This window comes from Patella vulgata, chromosome 8, assembly GCF_932274485.2.
Source record: "Patella vulgata chromosome 8, xgPatVulg1.2, whole genome shotgun sequence".
Classification (NCBI taxonomy): Eukaryota; Metazoa; Mollusca; class Gastropoda; family Patellidae; genus Patella; species Patella vulgata.
The window spans coordinates 29,084,903-29,094,976 of NC_065886.2; positions in this window are offsets into that span (position 1 = coordinate 29,084,903).

Sequence of the window (10,074 nt, forward strand, 5' to 3'; positions counted from 1 at the left end):
AGATCTTATTACCTATAACATTGATCGCCGATCGTTATCTCGCCGAAGAGCAGTTTTATGTCATATTATGATTGTTATTGATTTTGTCAACCTTAGAGAAGTGACTATAACACTGTGCAACTTGGAGGTGGTTTGGGGGACGGGTCTCGGAGTGGAAGAATGCTGATATAATGGAATCTAGCACCGTAGGTGGTGTCTAAAATATTTATTTTCTAATATCGTTTACACCATTTTCATTAAATATCCATGACGAACATGATTATCAATATATAATCTATTTTGGGGAAATTATTATAATTTTTAGTACTTTCCTTTTCATGCAATAGTAATTTTTCTGCAAAATTTTAATATTTGTTAACAGAATTTTCTCCCTTAGATTATAATTAGTTTTAATATTATGTATGTGCTACAAATGAAATGAAATGAAATGGGATTTAACGTCCTACTGTTCTGCTCCGAACTCGGCTAATGAAGACGGGCATACGCCATACAGTGTGCTATGAGGGAAATTTTGCCCGGACAGCGGCACTATGGCCTACTCTTATATCGAATTCCAACTATCAAGGGGTCTTTTAGGTGCACGCCAATGTGTACACGGGACCTCGGGTATGTGCTACAAATATAGCCATGTCTATAGTGCATGTATGTACATATTTTAACATTATTACTGCTTTATAATTAAATGATGTAGATAGATGTAGTTAGCACTGAAATTATATTTCATCAAAATCCAAATACAATCTATCGCAATCTTATTGCAGTTAATTATTTTGAAATAGACTATTGCTTGAAAACTATGGAAAGTAAAAGAAGAGTTGTTGCCCTTTTATGTTTCCAACCAGACACTTTGCTTACATTATCCCCCTTTAATACATAAGCTCCAAAATTTATTATTTTGGAATTATGGAAAATAAACAATACAGCAATTGGACGCAATTTTAAATTGCTTTTCACAATAATATATATATATATATATATATAATATACACTTCTGGATCATGTTAACACAGTGTTTGGATTTTTTAAAAAAAAATTTGTGTTAAGTTAGACAAATCTTCCTGGTCTGTATAGACTTACTATACATCTTGCGAGAGGCATGATGTCATCTGATCTATTGCAGGCCGATAACTGTATAAAATATCACTGATAAAACTAGTTAGACCAGTTGTTGTCAGGGGCTCCCGTGTCGGAGCGGCCCCTTTTACTGCGCGCGCCGCGGAGCCCGGACGGGGGTCCGGGGGCTCTTCCCCTGGAAAATTTTGAAAAATGAACCCCCAAATATGCGATTTGGTGCATATCTGATTATAATCTCTGTCAAATAATATATCTCATAAATCGATTAATTTAGGCCAAAACCCCGACCTGCATATTATTAATTAACGTATTATCATTGTATCGTCAAGAGTCAAGATAATTTAACTGGTTAATAAATGGGACTAGTTGAGAAAATTTTGACCATTTGATTAACCAGTTAGAAATATTGGAATATCTTCATTGAAAAATGTCCCATTTTTGTTGCTGGGAGCGCTAGTTGATTCCTCCTGTGATGGAAGGCCACGAGACACATTGGTACAGAGTGACGAAAGTGAAATTCATGAAGTCTATTATACATGTACCAGCCCGTTCCAGACTCCAGTGATGGCGTGGCGGCCGCGTTAGCCACCAGCCACATACAACATGATGATCATCGCTCCATGGCCGGTCCAATACCCCTCCCCCCATATAATGTTCAGCAGAAAAAGTTTTTTTTAGACGAATTGGACAAAATTAATTTTTTTTTTCATTTTTTGTCCGACCGGCCCATGGTTGTTGTTATCTCTATTAAGCAAGTTTCCATATTTAAATCCCCCACGAGCTTTTGATGTCTAACAATAGATATTTTGAAATCTGTATCTAGGGTTAAAAACTTGTCTTAGAGGATTTGCTTTTCATTTTCAGTGAATCCTGCCACTTGATTTCGATATAATTATGCGTTTTTTATATATATCTTAGTCTCTATCATCCAGAAAAAATATTCTACGAATATTAGTCGGGATGTGTTGTCAACATTTGAGAAAAATACACCATTGGCTAGATTATCCGGTCTTTTACATCATCATAAACAAGGTCTAAGGGAGGTAACTAGTCCTGAAACAAGATGTTGATGCCCATAAAATTAATTCAAGAATGCCATTTCAAAATACCCATTTCATTGCATGCCAGTTCAATATCCAAAATTTCTCTCTTCATGAGCCATATCTATGTTTTTAAAATTAATCCTAATTCGTCGTCACGATTCATGTTTGTTTATGTTAATGCAAGAATTATGGGATTTATTGTGGGAAGGGGCGCAACTCTTACTTGACTTGGTCAGAAGATACTGGATAATCAACCACATTAAAAACCAAACTCCCGGTTACGCATGGGCAATGGACTTTTCGTCAAATACCGGTCCCAGACCCTCAGTACGTTGAGGACTAGGAGGTTCTGGGTGACCGAGACTATATATGTCTATGTGTATTAGGTCTTATCTGTGGGTTTGTTTTGTGGATTTTGTTTCTGTTGTGGTCTCGTTGTCATGCACTTATATTTTAAAACAAATTGATGACAATGCCAGAAAACATGTCTCCATTAGAGTATACTGACTACTCTCCATAAAGAAGCACTATACATTGTTTATTACATTGATTTTAAGTGTTTTATCCATTGGTCAATTTAAAGAAATTTCAATTACAGAATAATTTATGACCGAAATAATGATCGATTCCCGAAAAATGTCGCATAATGTTATGGATTGGCTTCAGACCAAATCGTCATGAGATTTCGGGCATTTTATTTTGCCGACTAAATCAAACATTTTTTTTTTCCAAAACAATATTAATTTTATTTTTTCACTTACCCGTCTGCCCGAAAAACCCGATTGCCCCGATTTGTCCTTCGTCACGCAACATACATCATTTACATATTTAAGTTACCGGTATGCGAAAGATGATATGTAGGAAATGAAAATTGGGTTTCACGTCCTACAGTCTGCACTGACTGGGCTAATGAAGACTGGGGTACGTCATACAGTGTGCTATGAGGGGAATTTTGCTACAGCCTACTCTTATTTCGAATCCAGGTGCTTCATTTACGTGTACGCCAACGAGAACACATGACGTCGGTTATTCATCCCATTATTCCATCCTCCACCGCTAACATGGAGAAGTCACGCTGGAAAATCCCGAGGAACTTTCACGGCCAACAAAGGGACCGAAGCCTAGACCGCCTAGTCGTCTTACCCAATGAGCCACCGTGGCTCCCTGGATGTATGTAGAAAGTGACATAAATTACAAATATTAAATATATTACATACGACTTGATCATTATCGGTATGAGGACTTTGTACACAGTAATTTATTTATCTCAGTAGGGGTCTTTAGCAGAGGAAACCCGGAGAAAACCCACGAGGTTGGACAGGCGACCCTATTCCTTGTCGCGTACAACCGGGTGATCCAAACTACGCCACTTGACTCAATGACAGACCTTACTGATACAGCGCGCACGTGCTACCCATTCGGCCATCCAATCACCCGGATAACGATGATGATGAGAACGACGTTAAGTGGTATTTCAGGAATTGTAATAGTTGTTTTTGGTAATAGTATATACTCTGGTAGTAGTATTAAGAAGTGTAGTTACGGGTCGTGAAATATTATGATAATAGATTTGGATTAGTGATAGTTTTGATGTGACGAAATTATTGGAAGAAGAAAAGCTTAAGTAGCCATGCAGGAAGTGAGCCAAATTGGCAAAACATGGTCTTATGTACAGCAGTTTCAAGTGCTAGTAGATATAGAGTCGTACACTATGTAGCAACAATATCTGGATGACTGTTTGTGTAATTTATATATAGCTTTGACAGGATGACAATAATGTTGAAATCATCAAAAATATCTGAATGGCTGTTGGTATAATTAGTTGACTTCTTATCATTTGATTTTTGATGCTGTTCAAGAAAGATTCAATCTGTTTCGCAATAGAAATTGTTAATTCGGCCACGTATTTAGTTTTGTAACTGATACCAACTTGGATCCAGAATAAGTTATCTGTAATATTAAATTCGCCCCCTCCGATTATTCACACAATTTCCACTGTATAACAACTGTTATCATTCCGTCTTGCAGGGATTCCCCACCCGTACAAATCTGAGGAAGTACCGTTGATAGATGGATGTCCCGCCCGTACAAGTACCTTAGATAGATGGATGTTCCGCCCGTACAAGTACCATAGATAAATGGATGTCCCGCCCGTACAGGTTCTGTGGGTAGATGGATGTCCCGCCCATACAAATATGATGCAGTACCGTGAATAGATGGATTTGGGAGTCGAGGTGAAGGCTCATAAGTGGAATAGACTTGGGACTTTCTTCATCTAGATCCGGAACTGCATAGAGGTCATGTATGATGACTAAAATTACCAGACTGATCGCAACATCCCTTACATATTGCGTTGTTGCAAGCATTCATCTGTTGCTTTGTTGCCAGCATTCCTCTGTAGGGTTGTTACCAGAGAGAAAAAAATGGGTTTAACGTACACTCGACACAAACTAGGTCATTTCGGGACTGACATATAATCCATTTTATTTTAATAATTTGCTTGCGCGTAGGGGTCTTTAGCAGTGGGGGGAAACCGGACGACCCGGAGAAAACCCACGAGGTTGGACAGGCGACCCTACTCCTTGTCGTGTACAAGCGGGTAATCGAAGAAACCCCGCCAGTTGACTAAAAAACACCCTTATGCTGCAGCTCTAACCATTCGGCCATCCAACCCCCTGGGTTGTTACCAGCATAGTTACTTATTTTGTTGTCATTCATTGTGGGGTTGAGTTGTGGATGGCGTCCTTTTGGAACCGTACACCCCCCCCCCCTCCACCATTCAGAACTTCTAGATCCGCTACTGGAATTACACTAGGATTGTCACTAGTATAATGTTATTGAAGTAATACTTGTTACACTTGGTGATATCATTACACCAGGGTTGCTACTATAAATACTAGTGTAATGTTATACATGTAATAGCTGTTACACTAGGGTTGCCACTAGTTAAGTGCAACGGAGCCGTTTTGGCCCTCGTGAGTTAGGCACTACCTCGCTAATTTGGAGTTCCCAGTGTTGCTTAAGAAATTTCCTCTGGTTTTCCGGCGTAGTTTTCCCTTGACTTTGGTGCATCTGGACGTGCACGTAAAAGACCCATTGACAGATGGAATTCAATTCCTTTCCGGGCAAAATTTCGTTTATAGCACACACTATGGCGTGTGCCTGTCTACATTATCCCGTTCTGAACATAATATTAATAGAATGCGACAAGTAAAGGGATAGGAATATACACTATACACCAATAGGCCTAAGAAGGCCCAGTATTCATACGTCAAAAACAGAAATGAAATGGGGTTTAACGTCCTAATTTTCTGCTCCGACTGGGCTAATGAAGACGGGCATACGCCATGCAGTGTGCTATGAGGGAAAGTTTGCCCGGACAGCGGTGCTACGACCTACTCTTATATCGAATTTAATCCGCCAAGGGATCTTTTACGTGCACGTCAATGTGTACATGGGATCTTGGTTTGTCGTCCAATCCAAACCACTTTACGTTGTCCCTTGCCATTGACAACGACGAACCACGCCGGAAATACTCGATGTACTTTCTCGACCAACTCAGGGATGTGTACCGAGCCAACGTCTTACTCACTGAGCCACCATGGCTGCTACATCAACATAAATAAATATGTGAATAAATAAGACAAACAACAGGAACAAATGCTATTTATTCTTATAATGAATTGCGTGGTGGTTGCAATAGCGAAGTGATGTCTCCAGAGGAATAACCAAACTAGCGATGACCACCATTCCATTTAGCCAATGACCAAAACAATGTTGTCTATAACGAAACATAGAAAATAAAAAATTCTTAAGGCACAAGCAGCACATTTAATGAACTCAGATCGTTTGCTATCGGAAGGGAAATATAATTGTTATATTCAACCCGTTTAGAGTGTTCTGGTTGGGGAAGAATCTTGTAAACAGCAAATTAACAAACAAACTCATCGGCTAAACCTTTATCCTTATACCCGCTTCACACATACACAACGTGGAGAGCATGATGGGGTACAACCTTAATACGCGGGTATGGAACATGCACCATACTCGCAAAGCGAAGTCGTAGTCGAACTGAAAGTGTGCCGATTTCGTAGTGAGAGTGGGGACAGACTTATGGTGGCCTGTTAACGACATACGTTGATTTATACCCTTTTCTTGTAATTTACAGTTTAGTAACCACGTGTTCACAAACTGGTATTCATTTTGTACAATGTTTTCAAACGATTCGAACGACAAACTGATCCGAGAAAGTCAGTGTGTAGAAAATATGGTTAAAAAAGAAAATGTAGATTCTGACAAAGAATTATTTAAAGCTAGTCAAAGTGCAGAATTTATGGTGAAAATATTTAAAAATGTAATCAAATATTAAGGATTGTGAGGAAGAAAAATATGATAAATGCTTTCGAGTGACGCCAGTGAATGTGCCAACAACGTAGTGCCCATAAATACCTTACGCAGTAATCAGTGGGCTGTGAACTCGTTTACCGGCTGGTCGGTGTGCGGAACAATAAACACGATAGTGAGCGAAAAACTCCTGTGTGCGCTAGAAGATATAGGAATATAAGATCTTATTTTTTGGATGTCTTGATTCCTCTTGGAAGTAAACAAAATAAAATGTTGAATAGTACCCACCGAATTCCGTATTTAGTTATGGGAATAGTTTCACCATTACGGATTGCGAATAAAACTGATATCACCCGCTAATAACATGCAAGGAGATCAAAGGAAATAACACCCCATGGTGTGTAAAAACAAAATAAATCTTTTTCTTGTATAATGCTAGAGGTGGGCAAATGACGTCAACATATATTGATATCCCACGTGACGAGTATTTTCTTAGGCCATTTTGGCTGCTGGATCTGAATCCTATGAGATTTTAGGTCGGTTCAGTGGCTATTTTCAAAATTGCCGCCTAAAATTTACATTTTTTCTCATAAAAGTAAGGAAATATTGAAACTAGTCGGGGATACCGAATAAGATACAGCGCAATGATGGTTATACTATAATGGTGCTTTATGACTTTTGTTTTCATAAAAAAATCTGCATTTTTGTTCAGATAATTGTCCATAATTTGTTCATATCTGTGATGTCGGGTTATTCTATTTCAGATTTCTTTGTACTGAACTGGGGATCTTCCCAGAGTATAAATAGTTCAATGAAAGTCAAGGCATGGTGATGGTGGACAGCTTATGTTAAGAAGTTGACTGTATACAGTTTAAAACTGAATGTAGAAGTTAAAACTATTCACAACGTGGCTCTAGTCTGGTGAGGTGGATTGCTCCCAAAGGAGTAATCTGGACTCCTGCAGGGAGGTGACTGACACTACCCTTGCTGGGTGCTGGTTCCAATGAATCTGTAATGGCCTCGGGTGCGAGAGTCGCCATTTCGTAAGTACTTCCGGTAAGGTATATAGACTAAGCCGTGGTGAATTCTATAATGATATCCTCTTGTTCTTTGGAGCAATGGGGGTGACTGTACATTTGGATGGATTGAAGAACATCTGCCAGATATTTTCCCCGTGTCTGTAATGCAGTGAGATCTTTCTGGAGAAGGTCCGAGTCCGTCTGGTTCCTCACTACCACAGACTGGCATCAGCAAAGAGCTTGGAGTGGGACGACTTTATGGATTCTGGAAGATCGTTGATAAAGGCTATGGACCAGTACAAGCACAATACCCTGTGGAACTCTGGTGTGACCTGAGCCGTGTCAGATGTTGCTCTGCCAAGTACGACTTGTTGGTGTCTTTTGCTAAGGAAGGACCTGGTCCACTTCAGTGAGTTACCTCTTACTCCGTAATGTTCAAGCTTACGAAGGAGCTTTTCGTGGGGCACTTTGTCAAACGCTATGGCGAAGTCAATGAGTATGACGTGTTATTGTTTTCCCCTGGCTACGGATGAGGCTATTTCCTGTTTGGTAGAGATCAGTTGTGACTCACGGGAGCGACACTTCCTGAAACCATGCTATCACACAAGATGCTGTTCTTGTCGAAGTGCTGCATATGCTCCAGTATGTTGCAGGTAAGGTCGGTAAGTGATACTGGCCTGTAGTTGGATGGCTGGTGTCTCCCTTCTTGAATATTGGTACTACCAAAGCTTCCTTCCCATCCATGGGGACTATGCCCGAGTCGAGTTGTGTAAAGGCAGGTGTTAATTCGGTGGCTACGGCTTTGAGGATGAAGGAGGAATTTGTGTCTGGGGCGGTTGCATTAATCCATCCTTGTTTTTGAGTGGTGCTAGTCCAGATGCTTCTTTGGCTTTACTCTTGATGTAAATCCAGAATTTCTTGGAGTTTTCCTTACCGTCGCTGCTGACCGTGGTTTCAAGGTAATTCATGTTTGCTCATCTGACCTCGACTGTAGCTTCTTGTAAAGATCCTTGTCTTGTTTCTTCTTAGTAAGGCGTGACTTTTCGTAAGACCTCTGTTACCGTCTGATGGCTCTATTAATATATGTGTTTATCCAGGGATTTGTGTAACGAGAAGTCGTCATCTTGGAGGGGACTCTTTTACCGAAGGTCTCAATGATCTGCTCTTTGAGGTTCTCACATGTTATGTCAACGTTCTCCGGGATTATAACTGAGTCGGTAAGGTCAGTGGGTTCCTCTTTGATTCCCTGTAGGTCTGCTCGTTTCCAGAGGTAGAGCTTTCTGCGAATGGGTTTTGGTCGCTTAGCCGTAGAGTAGATGTCTAGAAGGACTATGACATGGTCACTGTTGCCATAAGACATAAGATAGGTTGGGTGAGTTGTGAGGATGATGTCCAGAGTGTTGCCTTTCCCTGTTGGGAAGTTGACAAGTTGTTCTATGTTGCTATGGTATCTGAGATAGAATAACAGGACATCACAGATATGAATAAATTATGGCCGATTATCCCGCAAAAATGCAGATATTCTGGAGAAAAAAAACCGACAAAAAGCACCATTGTAGTATATAACCATCATTCCTCTGTATCTAAGTTTGTCTTATTCGGAATTCCCTACCTATAAAAACATACATTAGAACATAATATTAGACGACTAGTTTCAATATGTCCTTACTTGGCGGCATTTCGAAATGGCCACTGAACCAACCTAAATCGACGTTACCTATCAAAAATCTAAACGGATTCGGATTCAGCAGCCGAAATGGCCTTAGAAAACACTCGTCACCTAAATTGGACCTCCATTTGCCCACCCCTAATAATGCAGTAATGCAAGACAGTGTTTTTTATTTTCTAAATAATTCAATGTGAATAAACAACCTAGACTGTACGAAACAAAAAATTGTATTTTGATGCGCACCAAAATCGAACTCATTCAAGATCGTTTGATCTTGAATATATTTATTAATTTTCCTTATTAGTGATCCCCAGACTTTATACATATTTCATTTTGCGTAAAAAGCAGGGGCTATAAGTCTAGATTGGAATTTTGAATCCTCAACACCAAAATATATTTTAAGTTTCATCTGAACCGTACAAAAGTTTTAGTCTCTTGAGGTGGGGAGGGGGGGGGGGGTCAACAAACTTTGTACATATTTCACAATCTGCGTTAAAAGCTGGGGAGCATAACTCCAGAACGCAAGGTCCGCTGAATTCATCCAACATATTTTGATCCTTATCATATATTTTATGTTTCGTCTAAAATTGTGTCCTCTAGAGTGTCCACAAAACGTGATTTTTCCTGCAATAAGGGGCCATATTACAGGAAGTTTCGGTAGGGTACATGCCAATATCCAAAGAAAAGGAGATCTTTGAGATATAAACTTATGTCAAGTTTCGTCAAAAAAGGTTCAACATTGTGACCCGTAGAGTGTACATCGAATTTGTAAAACAATATCCGCGATGTCGCATTCTCAAGTTTTTTCGGAAAAGGTGGTAACTACTGAACGGAAAGTCACCGAACACTGAATATCGACGGGGTTTGTCCTCAGACACACCACCACAATAACACCAAATTGTACAAACCCGGTGTCTCTATCGAG